This window comes from Puma concolor, chromosome E2, assembly GCF_028749965.1.
Source record: "Puma concolor isolate L17-30 chromosome E2, mPumCon1.1.hap2, whole genome shotgun sequence".
Taxonomy (NCBI): domain Eukaryota; kingdom Metazoa; phylum Chordata; class Mammalia; order Carnivora; family Felidae; genus Puma; species Puma concolor.
The window spans coordinates 43190713-43205021 of NC_141681.1; positions in this window are offsets into that span (position 1 = coordinate 43190713).

Sequence of the window (14309 nt, forward strand, 5' to 3'; positions counted from 1 at the left end):
GGAGGATTATATTCAAAACAAAGCCACAATAGTGGGCTGTTTTGGAATTCAGAAGGGCTGGGTCTGACTTGCTCAGGATGCAATATCCCCTCTTGTAAAGTGCCCGAGAGCCCCCAGATATCCAACTTTGACCCATATTCCCCTAAAATGCAGCCTGGGGCTGGCCATGTTTCTGCTGCTTGGTCACACTGATGGGAGAAAACCTTGCAGACTTTCTGCCCCACCATAATAGCCAATACATAGAGGTAAAATTAACAGTCAACTGGCAACAAGGCTGCCTTGCACTGAAACAAGATGTTTAACAGTAGCAAAACCTGGATTTCCTGTTAAAAATCGGTGGCTTGGTTGGGGGATGGATGACAGTTCCAGAGTTACCGCAACATGATACTCAGAATGTCTAGGTCTCCACGAAAAAGGTGAAGGAGATTAAAAAGTAAAATCTTCCAACTATAAAATAAATAAGATAACAGGGGGCGGCTCCTGGGTGGCTCAGTCAGTTAAATTTCTGACTCTTGATTTCAGCTCAGGTCATGATCTCATGGTTTGTGAGTTCAAGCCCAACATAGGGGCCACTGGCAGCACAGAACCTGCTTGAGATTCCCTCTCTCCCTCTGTATGCCCCTCCCCTGCTCATGCCCTCTCTCTCTCTCTCTCAAAATAAATAAATAAAACTTAAAAGGAATAAAAATCAAATAAATAAGATGTGGGGCTATAAAGTACAGTATAGGTAACAGAGTCAGTAACATTGTAACAACTTTGTATGGTGATGGTTGGTAACTTAACATTGTAAGAGGACCATTTTATAATGTGTATAAATGTCTCATCACTATGTTGTGCACCTGAAATTAATACAATATGGTATGCCAATTATTCTTCAATGAAAAGCAAAACAAAACAAACAGTGGCTTGACCTCAGGCATTTCCTCCTACCCCTCCCAACCTAGCCACAATGAAAGTGAATAAATTGTAAAAGGTAAAACCAACAAGGACAAACATGGATGAGGAAGTAAGAGCAGTGAGGGATTTCAGTGAATTCTGCAAGGCAGAAAGAACAGGAAGAGTGAAATCTGAGAGAGCAGAGCAGAGAAAATAACACTGGAGGCGCTTTGGAGGGGACACTGGTGAGCATGACTCCACAAAGCACAGGATGCCCAAGCTCAGGTGTGTAGGAGCTGTGTTCCTGGAGCTGGGAATGGGAGAGAGCTGTAGGGGGGATTAAAAACAGGGCAATTGAGGAATATCACAGAAGATGGCAGGGTAGGAAGCTGTCCCTTCATCCAAGTAACTATTGAGCTGTCAGGAGCTCTCTGAAACTGCTGTCATGAAGACAACAGCCCACATTTATGCTCCTGGTGTGGCTTACAAGTGCCAGGGTGGGCAATAAGGAACTTGTCCCCTAAACATCAGGGTTGTGGGGTTTAAAAAAAATTTTTTTTAATGTTTATTCATTTTTGAGAGACAGAGAGAGACAGAGGGTGAGCAGAGGAGAGGCAGAGAGAGAGGGAGACACAGAATCCCAAACAGGCTCCAGATTCTGAGCTGTCAGCACAGAGGGCAATGTGGGGCTTGAACTCACAAACCACAAGATCATGACCTGAGCCGAAGTCAGACACTTAACCAACTGAGCCACCCAGGAGCCCCCAAGGTTGTGTATTTTGATTGCTGATTGCTGCTTTAGATCACTGAGGTACTGGCAAGTCATTGCTTGAAACTCCGTAGGCTGAAGCAGTTTTCCCATCATGAGAGAATTTAAAGAGATAGTACTCCACCCCAGCCATTTAACTGAATGACCACAGAGACAACAGAATAGAAACTTTAGTGACCATCCACAATAAGGAATACACACTTTGCAGAAATAGTTTGGGAAACTCACATGTTAATGCTCCCAGCCCTCAAAAAGCAAACTTCAACGATCTCTGGGGATTGGGAGAATTAAAGTTCCAGAATTACTATAACATAATATTCAAAATGTCCAGTTCTCAACAACAACAACAACAACAAACTACAAAACATACAAAGAAATGAGAAAGTATGGCCTATTGACAGGGGAAAAAAAATAATTTAATGGAAACCATCTCCAGGAAGACCAGGCATAGGAATTATTAATCAAAGGCATTAAATTGATCGTCTTTAATATATTCAATGAGCCAAATGAAATGTGCAAAAGAAATAAAGGAAACAAGGGAAATGATGTAGAAAACTTGAGACTATCAACAAAGAGAAATTATAAAAAAGGAACCAAACAGAAATTTTGAAGCTAAAAAATACAATAATTGATATGAAAACTTGCAGGAGGGTTTGACAACAGATTTGAATAAATAGAAGAAAGGTTCAGTGAACTTCAAGATGAGACCATTGAAATTATCCAGCCTGAAAAGCAGAAAGAAAAAAGAATGAAGGAAAATGAACAGGGCCTGAGGGACTTGTGGGACACCATCAATATAACACAGAAGAGAAAGGGGCAGAAAAAATATTTGAAGAAATAATGGTGAAAACTTCCTAAATCTGATGAAAGACATGGTATAAACACTCAAGAAGTTCAACAAACTCCAAGCAGGATAAACTCAAAGAGATGCACGCCGAGACATATTATATTCAAATTTCCAAAGACAAAGAGAACAAATTGGAAGTGACTAAGAGAGAAGTAAATGGTCATGTACAAGCGTTGTTCTCTGATTTATCATCAGAGATCGTGGAGGCCAGGAGGCACTGGGATATATTTAAAGTCCCGAAAGAAAAAAAAAAAGCTCAATCAAGATTTCTATACTTGGTAAAACTATTCTTCAAGCATGAGGGATAAATTAAGACATTTATAAATAAACAAAATCTTAGAGAAAATCTTTACCAACAGACCTTCCCTATAAGACATGCTAAAGGGAATCCTTCAGGTTGAAATAAAAATACACTAGGTAGTAACTACAAGCCATAAGAAGAAATAACACCAGTAATTCATAGATAAATATAAAAGCCAGTATTATTACAGTTTTGATTTGGGTTGTAACTTTTCCTTTTTCTTATATGATTAAAAAGAAATGCATAAATTATTAATAGTAAATCTATATTAATGGGCATACAATGTGTAAAAATACGATCTGTGACAGTAATAATGTAAAGGAGAGGGATGGAGATGTATAGGAACAGAGTGTTTATATACTATTGAAACTAAGTTGTTGTTATTTAGATTCTTATAAGTTTAAGGTGTTAATTATAATCCTCAAGGTAATCACTAAGGGACTAACTAAAAAATATACAAGAAAGAGAATCAAAATGGAACACATGCAAAAAAAATCAAACTAAATTTTAAAAAGGCAGTAATGGGAGAATTGAGGAACAAAAACATGTCAGACATATAAAGAACAAATAGACACATATTTGTTTCTATTTACAAAAATGGAGAGATTATAGAAAACAAATACAGAAAATGGTAGAAGTAAGTCCTTCTCTATCATTAAATGTAAATGGATCAAATTCTCTTACCAAAAGACAGGCATTGGAAAATTGAATAACTAAAATAAGATCCATTAATATACAGTCTACAAGAAATGCACTGTAGATACAAAGACAAAAGAAATAGAAAGTTAAAGGATAGGAAAAGATATTACAGAAAATAATATGTGAAAGAGAGCTGGGTGTCTATATTATTGCAGACAAATGTGACAAAACTTTATCTAAACTAAGAAAAAAAAGTGACAAGGCTCAAATTTCTAACATAAGAATTTAAAGTGGACACATTTCTATAGATTTTATAGAAGGAAAAAGTGTTTTAAAACAATACTGTCAATGCCAACAATTTGGAGAACGTAGACAAAATGGAAAAATTTCTGGAGGCACACAATCTACCAAAACACACTCAGAAAGAAATAGAAAATCTCAACAGACCAATAGCTAGTAAGATTGGATCAATATTCAAAAATCTCCTAACAAAGAAAAACCCAAGACCAGATGTCTTCACTGGTGAATTCTATCAAACATTCAATGAATTAACACTAATTTTCCCTAAACTCTTCCAAGAAATTGAAGAGGAGGGAATACTGCCTAACTCATTCTAGGAGGCCAACACTATACTTACACCAAAGTCAGAAAAAGACTCTTATAAGTATCATGTCAAATTCTCAATAAAATAGTGGTAAACTAAATTCAGCAGCATATTAAAAGGCTTATACATCATGGCTAAGTAAAATTTATTCCCAGAATGTAAGGATGGTTCAACATACAAGAAAGAAAGTCAATCAGTATAATACACCATATTAATAGAATAAAGGAAAAAACATGTGATCATCTCAATTGATGTAGAAAAAGCATTTTACAAGATTCAGCATGATCAAAACACTCAATAAACCAGGAATAGAAGAGAAGTTCCCCAATATGCAAAAGGCTATGCAAGAAAAACCCACAACTAACATTATATCCAGTGGTGAAATACTGAAAACTCTTCTCCTGAGACCAGAAAGAAGACAAAGACACCTGCTTTTACCATGTTTATTGAATTGCTATTCACAACTTCTATTCAGTTGTAGTGCAGGTTCTAGCCAGAGCAATTATGCAAGAAAAAGAAATAAAAGCTATTCATATTGGAAAAGAAGAAGTAAAATGAATTCTGTACACAGATGACAAGATCTGATAGGGAGGAAATTCTAAAAATACACACAAACAATTAGACCTAATACAAATTTGGAAAAGAGTCAGAATCTAAAATCAACATGAAAAAAATAAGTATGTCTGTATACCTGTAATGAACAATTCAAAAATGAAATTAAGAAAACAACTCCATTTACTATAACACCAAAAAGAATATTTAAGAATAAGATTTGTACACTGAAAACTATAAAACATTGTTAAAATAAATTAAAGGAGATCTTAGTAAACAGAAAGACATCATATGCTTATGGATTTGAATAATATTATTAAAATGACACTACCCAAAGTGAACCACAGATTCAAAGTAATCCCTATGAAAATCCCAATTGTATTTTTTATAGAAACATGAAAAGCCATTCTAAAGTTCATATAGAATCTCAAGGGACCTGAAAAGCTAAAACAATCTTGGGGAAAAAAACCGAAGCTGGAAGACCCATACTTTCTGAATTGAAAACTTAATAGAAAGCTACAGGAATGAAAAGAGTGTGGTACCTCCTTAAGAAAAAACATTAAGACCAATGCAGTAGAGTAGAGAACACAGAAATAAACCTTGAATGCATGACCAGTTGACTTTCAGCAAGGGTGCCAAGATGACTCAATGGAGGAAAGGCAATGTTTTCAACAATGTCTGCAACAGATGTCATCCAAAGAACCGGAAGTGAGAATGGCATCAGACTTTTCAATAATAACAGTAAAAACTAGAACACAAAGGAAGAATGTTTTTAAAACTTTGAGGAAGAATTCTTTTCAATCTAAGATTCTATACCCAGCCATACTATCAATCAAGAATGAAAGCAGAATAAAGACATTTTCAGACCTTCAGACACTAAAATTATTTTCCAAATACCCATCAGGAAGCCAAAGAACATGGCACTGAAGAACATGTCCCAGCAAAATGAGAAAGAACAAAAATGGCATCACAGGATCAAGGGAATGGGGGATCCACACAGGAGAAGACTAAAGGCTGCTCCTAAGCAACAGCTTCACACGGATCGCAGCAAGAGGCAGAAAGTTCCAGAAGGGAAGTCCTCAGGAATGAGACAGAATGAATGTGTCAGAGCTGAGGCTCCCAGATTTTCTCGGTTTGTGGTGTCCTTGTCTTGGTCATTTTTTTCTCGGTGCTCTTAGGCTAAAAGACACACCTAACATTTCTGTTTATTAAATACTTAGGCCCAAACAACATAATCAATATTTATGTCCTAACAACTGAGTAGCCATTTGAAAAACTAATGCACATTAATTGAAAGAAAAATATTCGAAGGTGCCTGGCTCAGTCAGTTAAGCGTCCGACTCTTGATTTTGGCTCAGGTGATGACCTCACGGATGTGAGATCCATGCCCTGCCCCTTCCTGGTCTGCTGTCAGCACAGAGCCTGCTTGGGATTCTCTCTGCCCCTCTCTGCTTCTCTCTCTTTCAAAATAAATAAATAAACATTTAAAAAAGAAAGAAAAATACTTGAATTCCATTATTTAATAACTACAGTTACTTCCTAATGGGATGTGTGTCCCTGTTGGACACTGCACAGCTTCTCGAACCTTTGACTCAGGTATACACCTCCACCCTCATTTTCTGTTTTGCATCTATATTTGCCCAATGCTTGCTTTCTATCATAGTAATTACCAAAAACCCAGCTTTGCAAACATGGGGCATGATTGAAAGGAATGTAGTTTACACTATCACTGAAACAGTGAACTACTTTGTGTTAGTAGTTTGTGATATCTAACAAATACCCAGTACCACTGTGTTGCCCTCGAAACTTTAAAATGTCCCATGGTGCTTCTGTGTATTCACTACAACATCCTGGGGTGCCTTGGTGCAAATTGGGAATTGTGATATTAAAGTGTATCAAAAAATATTTTCGATAGGCTTGTGGCAGGGATTTCAAAATATGTGGAAAAAAATAATGATGGGTGTACTGAACACCAGGCAAATGAAAAAGTGAAGCAATTGCCAACTCTAGAGGGAAAGCAAAGTTTGGACAAGAAAGGAGATGAGGTGATACTTCTTGATTCAACAACAAGCAATACTTGCAAAGTCATAATAACATAAATACTGACTGTAGTCTCAACCAGAAGAGGGACCCAGGATGGTGGAGACACAGTAGGGAGGGGGGCCCTAGGAACGCTAGAAACTCATTCACACGGTGGGATATTAATACGGAACAACAGACCCCATGAATGAAGACAGAGCCAGGATTGTGACTGCGGATTGGAAACGTGGAGGGAAACACGGGGGAGCAGGTGTAAGAGGTAAAAGCGTTGTCTCTGGGAGCAAGATTGGGACGTAGGGAAGGAGAATGTTGTTCCTTATTATAAATCTTTTGGTAATACTTGACCTTGGAACCATGTGCATGCATTGCTTTGATAACAACATTTAAAAATTAAACAAAACAATACTAAAACCTAACAGATGTAACCCAGATGCCCCTTACGATCTGGATAATATTTCATATGCAACAGAAAGTCTAGGAACTCTCCTGAGATTTGTGCAGCTCTGAGCCTGAGAGTGGCAGAGATGGATTATATTCTCACGGTGCTCCAGGCCCCGGCAGCTGCTTCTCTCACTTGTCCTCTGCTTGCCATCCCAGCCCGCCTTCCCCAGCTTCCCCAGCCTCTCCAAGCCAACAAGGCCAAAGCCTGTGAATGTGTGAATGTGTGGACCTCCGAAGAGGGGGTGCTGATTGGACACCCCTTTTTTCCACGCCAGGCCTGGGCTTTCCCACTCCAGCTGGCCCTCTGACCCCAAACCCCCACCCCAGCCTGTGCCAGCGACGTTAGCCCCCAGTAGCTCGGCCCCCAGCCCACTGCGGCTGTGCACAGACATACACGCAGACACATGCACTTGCACCCACACACAGGCTTCTGCACAAAGAGCAGACCCTCTGAGAAGAACCTGGAATGGTCATCTTTCCTTCACCGGATTCCAACCTCCCAGAAGAGAGTGGTGGTTTGAAGCAGCAAATTTTTCCTCCACTTCAGTCATCCCCCCCCGACACTGCTAAGCACAAGAATAACAGTGACTGTGGGCTGTGACTCACGGTGGTCCGACAACGTGATGGTAACAAAGCTCTTCCCTGGCAGCTCACGATCCCCAGGCTCTGTGTGTTTCCACGCAGGGAGCCACGCAGAGAGCCACGCAGGGTGGCCTGGCCACCATCCACCTTAACTGAATACAAGATTAGCGCTGAATGCACTTGCATTTCCGCGATCCAGAAATGCAGACTGACTCACTTGGTGGGATCCTGATAGGAAGCCTGTGGTCAGGTGTTTTCGGCGTAAGGAGCTGTGCCTCATTCACCCAGAATAGCTGAGAAAGGACTTGCAGCCCCTGATGAGAGTCTCCTTCCCGTGTGGGCCAAGGACTCTGTTCGAAGGGCAGGTCTGTGCCTACGGCATTACCCCAAGCTCTTGGGAAACAGCACTCTGCATTTCTCTCCCATCCCCCCCCCCCCCCGCCCGTGGCATTGTCACAGCCCTGGGGAAAATCTGGAGTCTAATGCCTCTTCAGGGGGTGGCCAGGACCCACCTTAGGTCTTCCTGGCCTTCCTGAGGACACTGTCCACACAGATGTTCCAGAGAGGTGCTGCATCCAGCTGGGCATCACCAGGATGAAGCTACAAGTCTCCCCACGGACAGGGCAGCCTGTGGGAAAGGACCCGCTGCCCTTCCATGTGACCCATACTGAAGTGATCCTCTCTACTCCGCCATGTGGGGCCCTGAGGAGAGGGCAGGGAAACGTTCAACCTCCATGGTAAAGCCAGACCTCCAGCGTCGGCAATGAAGTCAGCATCCTTGCAACAACCAGTGACCACCTGACCTAGCCGCACCGACCTCCATTTGAGCCCAAGTGTGGACGCATGGCCTTTCCCTTAGGACTCCAGAGGACGGAGCTAGGACAATAAAAGAGGACAAAGGCCAGCACACCCAGGCAGCTTGGGCTCCTTCTTGGGCCTGAGTGCTTTGGGCTCTCCTCCCACCTCCTGGGCCATCTCATGGGCATCATCATCTTTGAACTTGTCCTCTGGAGGCCACTTATTGGAGTTTTTGCCTTCTTTGGAATCTGCCTGCCCTCCCTCTCCATGCCCCTCCTGCCTCCTGCCTGGGCAGACCCAGCCTTCTCCTCTTGTCCAAGGTTCCCTGAATGAGGCCCTGAAGGACACTGAAATAGTCCTCTCCTTAGGCTGAGCCTCCACACTCCTACCCCCTTCCCCACCACACAAGGACCCCCTGAAAACTCAAGTGCCACAGGTCAGAGGAAGGGGAGCCAAGAGTCACTGAGGATGGCATGCCAGAGTCCCATCACATCCACATCTCGAATATTCTCCCTGGAGCAGGTCAGTCTTGCAGCCATCACCAGAATCCTGGGGCATGTGGGCTGGTGTCATCCTACTGAGGCAGGATATGTGTGTTGGGCAGGCACTGGGCTGGGTCCCCAGTGCTCTCCTGAGCTAGATGCACAAGGACTGTTGCCTCCCACTTCCTGGAAACCCCCTGCCCAAGTCCTCCACGGAAATTCCCTTTTGCTGGGGGCCTGGCCTTGAACTTCAAACACATCAGCTATGACTGCATGAATAGCAAGCCCTGTGCCCTGGCCGAAGAACATGATGGTGGGGAAGCACATACTGTCCGGAGACGTTCTGCGTCGATTGAAACCTTCAGTGTCTGGGAAGCAGGAAATGCTGTCTCCTTCCACAAGCGAGTCTGGTCCTCACTGGTCTCAATGCCACCGCAGGGCCGGGATCAATACCGGTGAGAGTGGAGCTGCGTCCTGAGTTGTTAGTTGTCCTTCTTGGTTTGGAGCATAATCCATAATGCTTGGCTCCCAGTGCCTGGCTCCCCACCAGCTCTGGGGATTACTGAGGAGTGGGGCATCCAGTCAGGGTCGGGGCACAGGGTCCTGGGGGCCATTCTGGGAGAATAAGGAGGAGCAGGAGGCTGAGCTGACTGTCAGCCTCTCCAGCAAGGAGCCTGGCTGCCCCTGATCTAGGGGACACACTCATCCCTCTCCCCCCAGAACCAGGTGCCCGGCCCCTCCCCAGACCTCCTCATGCAGCTGAGCAGCCCACACATCCCTGTCTGTCAAACTTGCCAAGGACAATTTGTTAAGAACCGTCTGTGCAGCCATAATGAGACTTGGCCCTTCCGCTCCAGTCCTGGTCGGGGGTGTTCCAGGGAAACAGGCTTTCCAGGGATGCTTAGGCATGGCCGTGCCGTATCCTGGCAACCAGACCCAAAGCCAAGTTCTCCTGAGACCCTGGCTCCAGCCCAGCGCTGGACAGAGTGGGGACTGGCAGCGGTGCAGGGCTGTCCTCACTGCCCACCCCACCCCTCGGCTGGACCCAAACGGTGCAGGAGTCCACACCCCGCCTTGGGCAGCCAGCCACCCCCTGCCCTGGCCTGCTTTTCCACCATCTCCTCTCTGGGCTCCCGGGGCTGTCCTGGGGACACCCCCGTAAGGGGGTTGGAGGGGTGACACTATTCCTCCAGTGCCCACCCACGGACTCATGGTTCCCTAGCTGCCCCCACCCTTCTGCCACTTCTCATTCTCTGGACAATTTGTTTAATAGCAACAGGTGACCGGGATCAGCAGTGACTGTGGTGCCTGCAGACCTCCAGCCACAGAGCTCCCTGCCCTCAAGGCAGACCTTGTCTCCAAGCCCGGCCAGGCCATCTTCTGTGGACACCTCTGTTTGCCCTTCTGATCCAGGAGCTGGAAAGGGAAGGCGCATGCTCCCGGCCACAGACCACCCACCCTCTGTGGGAGGCCTTCTCAAGCGGGTGATGCTGCCCACAGCCCATGCAGTAGCCCAGAGAGGTGCAGACCCCTCGCTGCACTGCAGTCCGCCTGCTCAAGCCCACTGACCAGTCCATCAAACTACCTCCCCTCCTACAGCAAAGCTTTGGGGAGACAGGCCCCGGGCTGGAGCGGCACCCCCACTCCAGGGCTTCACGTTTGGCCTCCAGTGTTCCCACTCACCAGGCTTCTGAGAGCATCTCTGATATCTCTGCCGTAGGCAGCTCTGCCCCCAGGGTCTGTGGTGGGCCCCCCCACCCCCACCTCCTCTGGGCTCCAGGGAGAGGACCTCCTGGTGGGGCGGGCCCACCCAATGGCCTCTGATCTGTTGTTCCCTGGGCTCCCCCTCAGCCCCTGTCCTCGCTGAGTCACAGCAGCTAGGAGCCTGCAGGAAAGGAGAAGGCCCATCCCCATGGAGCCGACACCATGGTGCTCCATCCAGACCCTTCTCCACGGCTGGTGCGCCCACCTCGGCTGGGAATATTGCTGTGTACTTCCCCTGGAATCATCTCGGCAGCCAGGATGCACCTCTTCCAAGGTTATGCCCCTCGGGGGCGATCTTGCATTCTGGATGAGGAGGGGGTACAGAGGCCTGTTCCTTGCCTCAATTTGGGGTCGACTCTGAAGGGCACCTCTGGTGCTTTCTGTGGGACTGGCTGTGGCCCTCACTTGTGACCCCACTTCTCTCTCTGCCCAATCCTGTTCCCCTCACGTCCTTACAGGGGTCCCTCCTGAGAGCCCTCAGTATAAACCCTGTGCCCCAAACTCCCCACCTCAGTCTGCTTCCAGGAAACTCAGCTTAAGATGGCACTGGGCTCTGGGGCCAGTGGGTCATGGGGATGAGGGGCTTGTGCTCCCATCCTGTTGGAATCTTCACTGCAAGCTCAGAGTTGTAACTCCAGGTCTTGACCTCCAGCTAACCAAGGTATGGGTCTGACCCCCACGGGCCTGCCCTGGCTCACCACCTCTGTGAAAGTCTCCCTCCATGGTGAACACTATTAATGCTCCCCCAGACCCTCTGTGATCCCCTTTGCACATCTGGGCATTGGTGCCCCAATTATAGGAGCTGCACCGGCAACTTCTCAAAGTGCTGCCCCAGGGGACGGGAGCTGCTTTGCCCACAGGCCCAGGGAGTCCGTGTTCCTTGAGTAGCCCTTGGGGGTTTGTTGTTGTTTTACAAACACAAGAACAAAGCTTTCAATATCTTGTAGCTAAAACATTCTGGAAGGGAAATCAGCTCTTACAGTGCACTGACAACCAACCCGCCTGGAGTCAGCCTCATCCAGTCCCTGACTTACAGCTTGCAGGAGCCAGCCAAGCTCTTCTGTCATCAGCGGGGAACCCACGGAGGTGGAGGGAGGAAGGCCCACCAAGGCCCACACAGTGACTAGGGCAGGAGTGTGAAAGCCCAGCTCCTTGCTTCAAGATGGCAACAGCTGGGACTTTGTCCGAGATGGCGGTCTTGTCTGGCCCCCTCCCTGCCCTGCCCTCTTCCCTTCCAGCCCGTCCCTGGGACCACGTGTGTGCTCACCTGGGGTCTGCTCCTGAGAAGCCCCACCGGAGACCTTCTTCTTTTATCAGAGAGAAAGCAGAGCCCAGAGAGGACTGACACACACACACACACACACTCAAGCCTGTGGGCCTGTGGGATTTCCACGTTTGTGTCAGGTAGGGAAGAACTTTCTCCCACTCAAGGATCCACCATGTGAAGGTTGCTCGCCCACGTTTTCCTCCATGATTTTTGAAAGCTTCGCTTGTTATAATTAAATCTTTAATCCACTGCTTGGAATTTATTTTGGTGCATAGTATAGGAAAGGAAACCAATTTAATATTTTTTCATAAACAGTTAACTAATTATCACAGCACTGCTTATTTATTTATGTGGTTTTTAAATTAAAAATGAATTAGTACATGAAATGATTGCCAAGATATTAAGTAAAAAAAAAAAAAAAAGAAAACATAGTGCAGACCAGTGTGTATAATAAGCCCTTATTTGTTTAGAAAATGACATGCATGGACAGTTCCTTAAAGGATTTATAGAGAGCCTTTCTATAAACCGTTAATGGTCATTGCCTCCAGAGAGAGGGACAGGGGTCTGGAATGGATATCTACTTTTCACTGAATGCCCTTTGACTTATTTGAATTTTTTATCATGTGCAGCTATGACCTTTTTAGTAAAAAATAAATTAATTTTAAAAATTCAAGACTCTGTAAGTTGCAAGCAAGAAAACATAGCTGAGTTAACTTAAGCATAAAGGGACGCCTATTTTGAAGGATGTGATGATCACCCACAGAGCCCAAGGGCAGGAGGGCTGCCGGTGTTGAAATGCCTGGAACCAGGGATGCAAATCTAACAGGACAGCCCTTCCTGCCTGTCCAACTGTCCCCATCCTAGAGCAGAGCACTTTCTCCCAATGGAAAGTGTCTAAAACCCACCTGTCCCTGCCCTCTCCTTCTTCACTCAGGCAGTCACAAGGCTCCTTCTTCTTAGAGCCCACCTTCCTTTCACAGGGTACAGGTCATTTAACTACTCTATCTGTGCCTGGCTCCTGTGGTGCCACCCGTAGGCTGAGTGGTGACAAATCCCATGGAGAGTGGTAAGTTTCACTTAGAAGAGGTGACATGTTAAGAATCTTCTAGAACAGGGCTGCACCCCACTCAGTTGCCAGTCTAAAGGAGATACCATTTCTTCCTGCCTAGGAGGAATACAGGGGTGATGGGACCAATGAATTCTTGCCTTCCACAGTTCTCCGGTGGCTTGCTTCCCTGGCCAGCAGTCGCCCCAAGGTCATGAGGGGAATTCTCGACCCAGTGTTTTATGGGGTCATTCCAGAAAAGAGCACTGGGGAAGATCCCCTTGAGGAGGCCAACTGCCTTGATAGTTTATTCCCAGCTAGACCCGGAGCTGAGAACTGTGGATTTCCTGAGGGAGTGAGAAGCAATAGGCTTCTGTTGACCAGGTTTTCTCTTTCCCAGCAATACATCTCTTGTGAAAATCTGAGCTGTGCAACTGCAGGAGTCCCTTATGGCTTTACTCTCTGTTGGCCCTTCACCCTAGACCCAAGAGCCAACAAGCATTAGAGGGGCTAATATGTAGCTCCTCTAATGTTGACAGGTTTCTCAGTGTTAGGCGTGAAGTCCTCGCTGTTGGCTTCCTCACTCACAACCTGCCTCAGTCAGCTCATTGTCTTTCAAGGACTGTCTACTTACAACTCCACTTCTGGTACCAAGGTTGATATCTCTTACTACTCTTCTGATTACACCATCCAACTAGAATAGGCTTAAACAAAAATATAGTTTTTTAAAGGCTGTAGAACTAGGGAACAGAAACGCAGGTCTCAGGAAGATCCACCACTCAGAGCCTGGACTTCCATTGCCACATGGTTGAAAACATGGCCGTCAAACTTTTCTAGCTGTTTAAGTTACAGATTTAGTCACATGAAAGACTGACTTTTTCGAATTCCTGGCCGGAAGATCTTGACGGGCCTACCTTGGGTTAGTGCCCACCCCAACTCAACCCCTCAGGCAAAGCTGGAGGTAGGGTTGAGGGTTGGGGAGAAGACAGGCACATTGTACAAGATGGCTGCTAGGCACTCACCAACTCTGTCAAAATAAGGGGCTACGACTGGAGATTATTTTGAGCTAGAAGACACCTCTCAAAGATGGACAAAATCTAATGGAATAGAAGTTTGTTTTTCTTTATGTATGAGAAATATATGTGAATTACAGAAAAATCATTGAATCCAGGAAAACAGGAAACATCCTTGGTCTCATCTACTGAAACAATTACCATTAACAGCTTGGTGTTCAACTCTTTCACCCCCTCCTCCACTACATCCTTGGGTGGACATCCTTCCAGTCTTTTTTCTCTATATTTA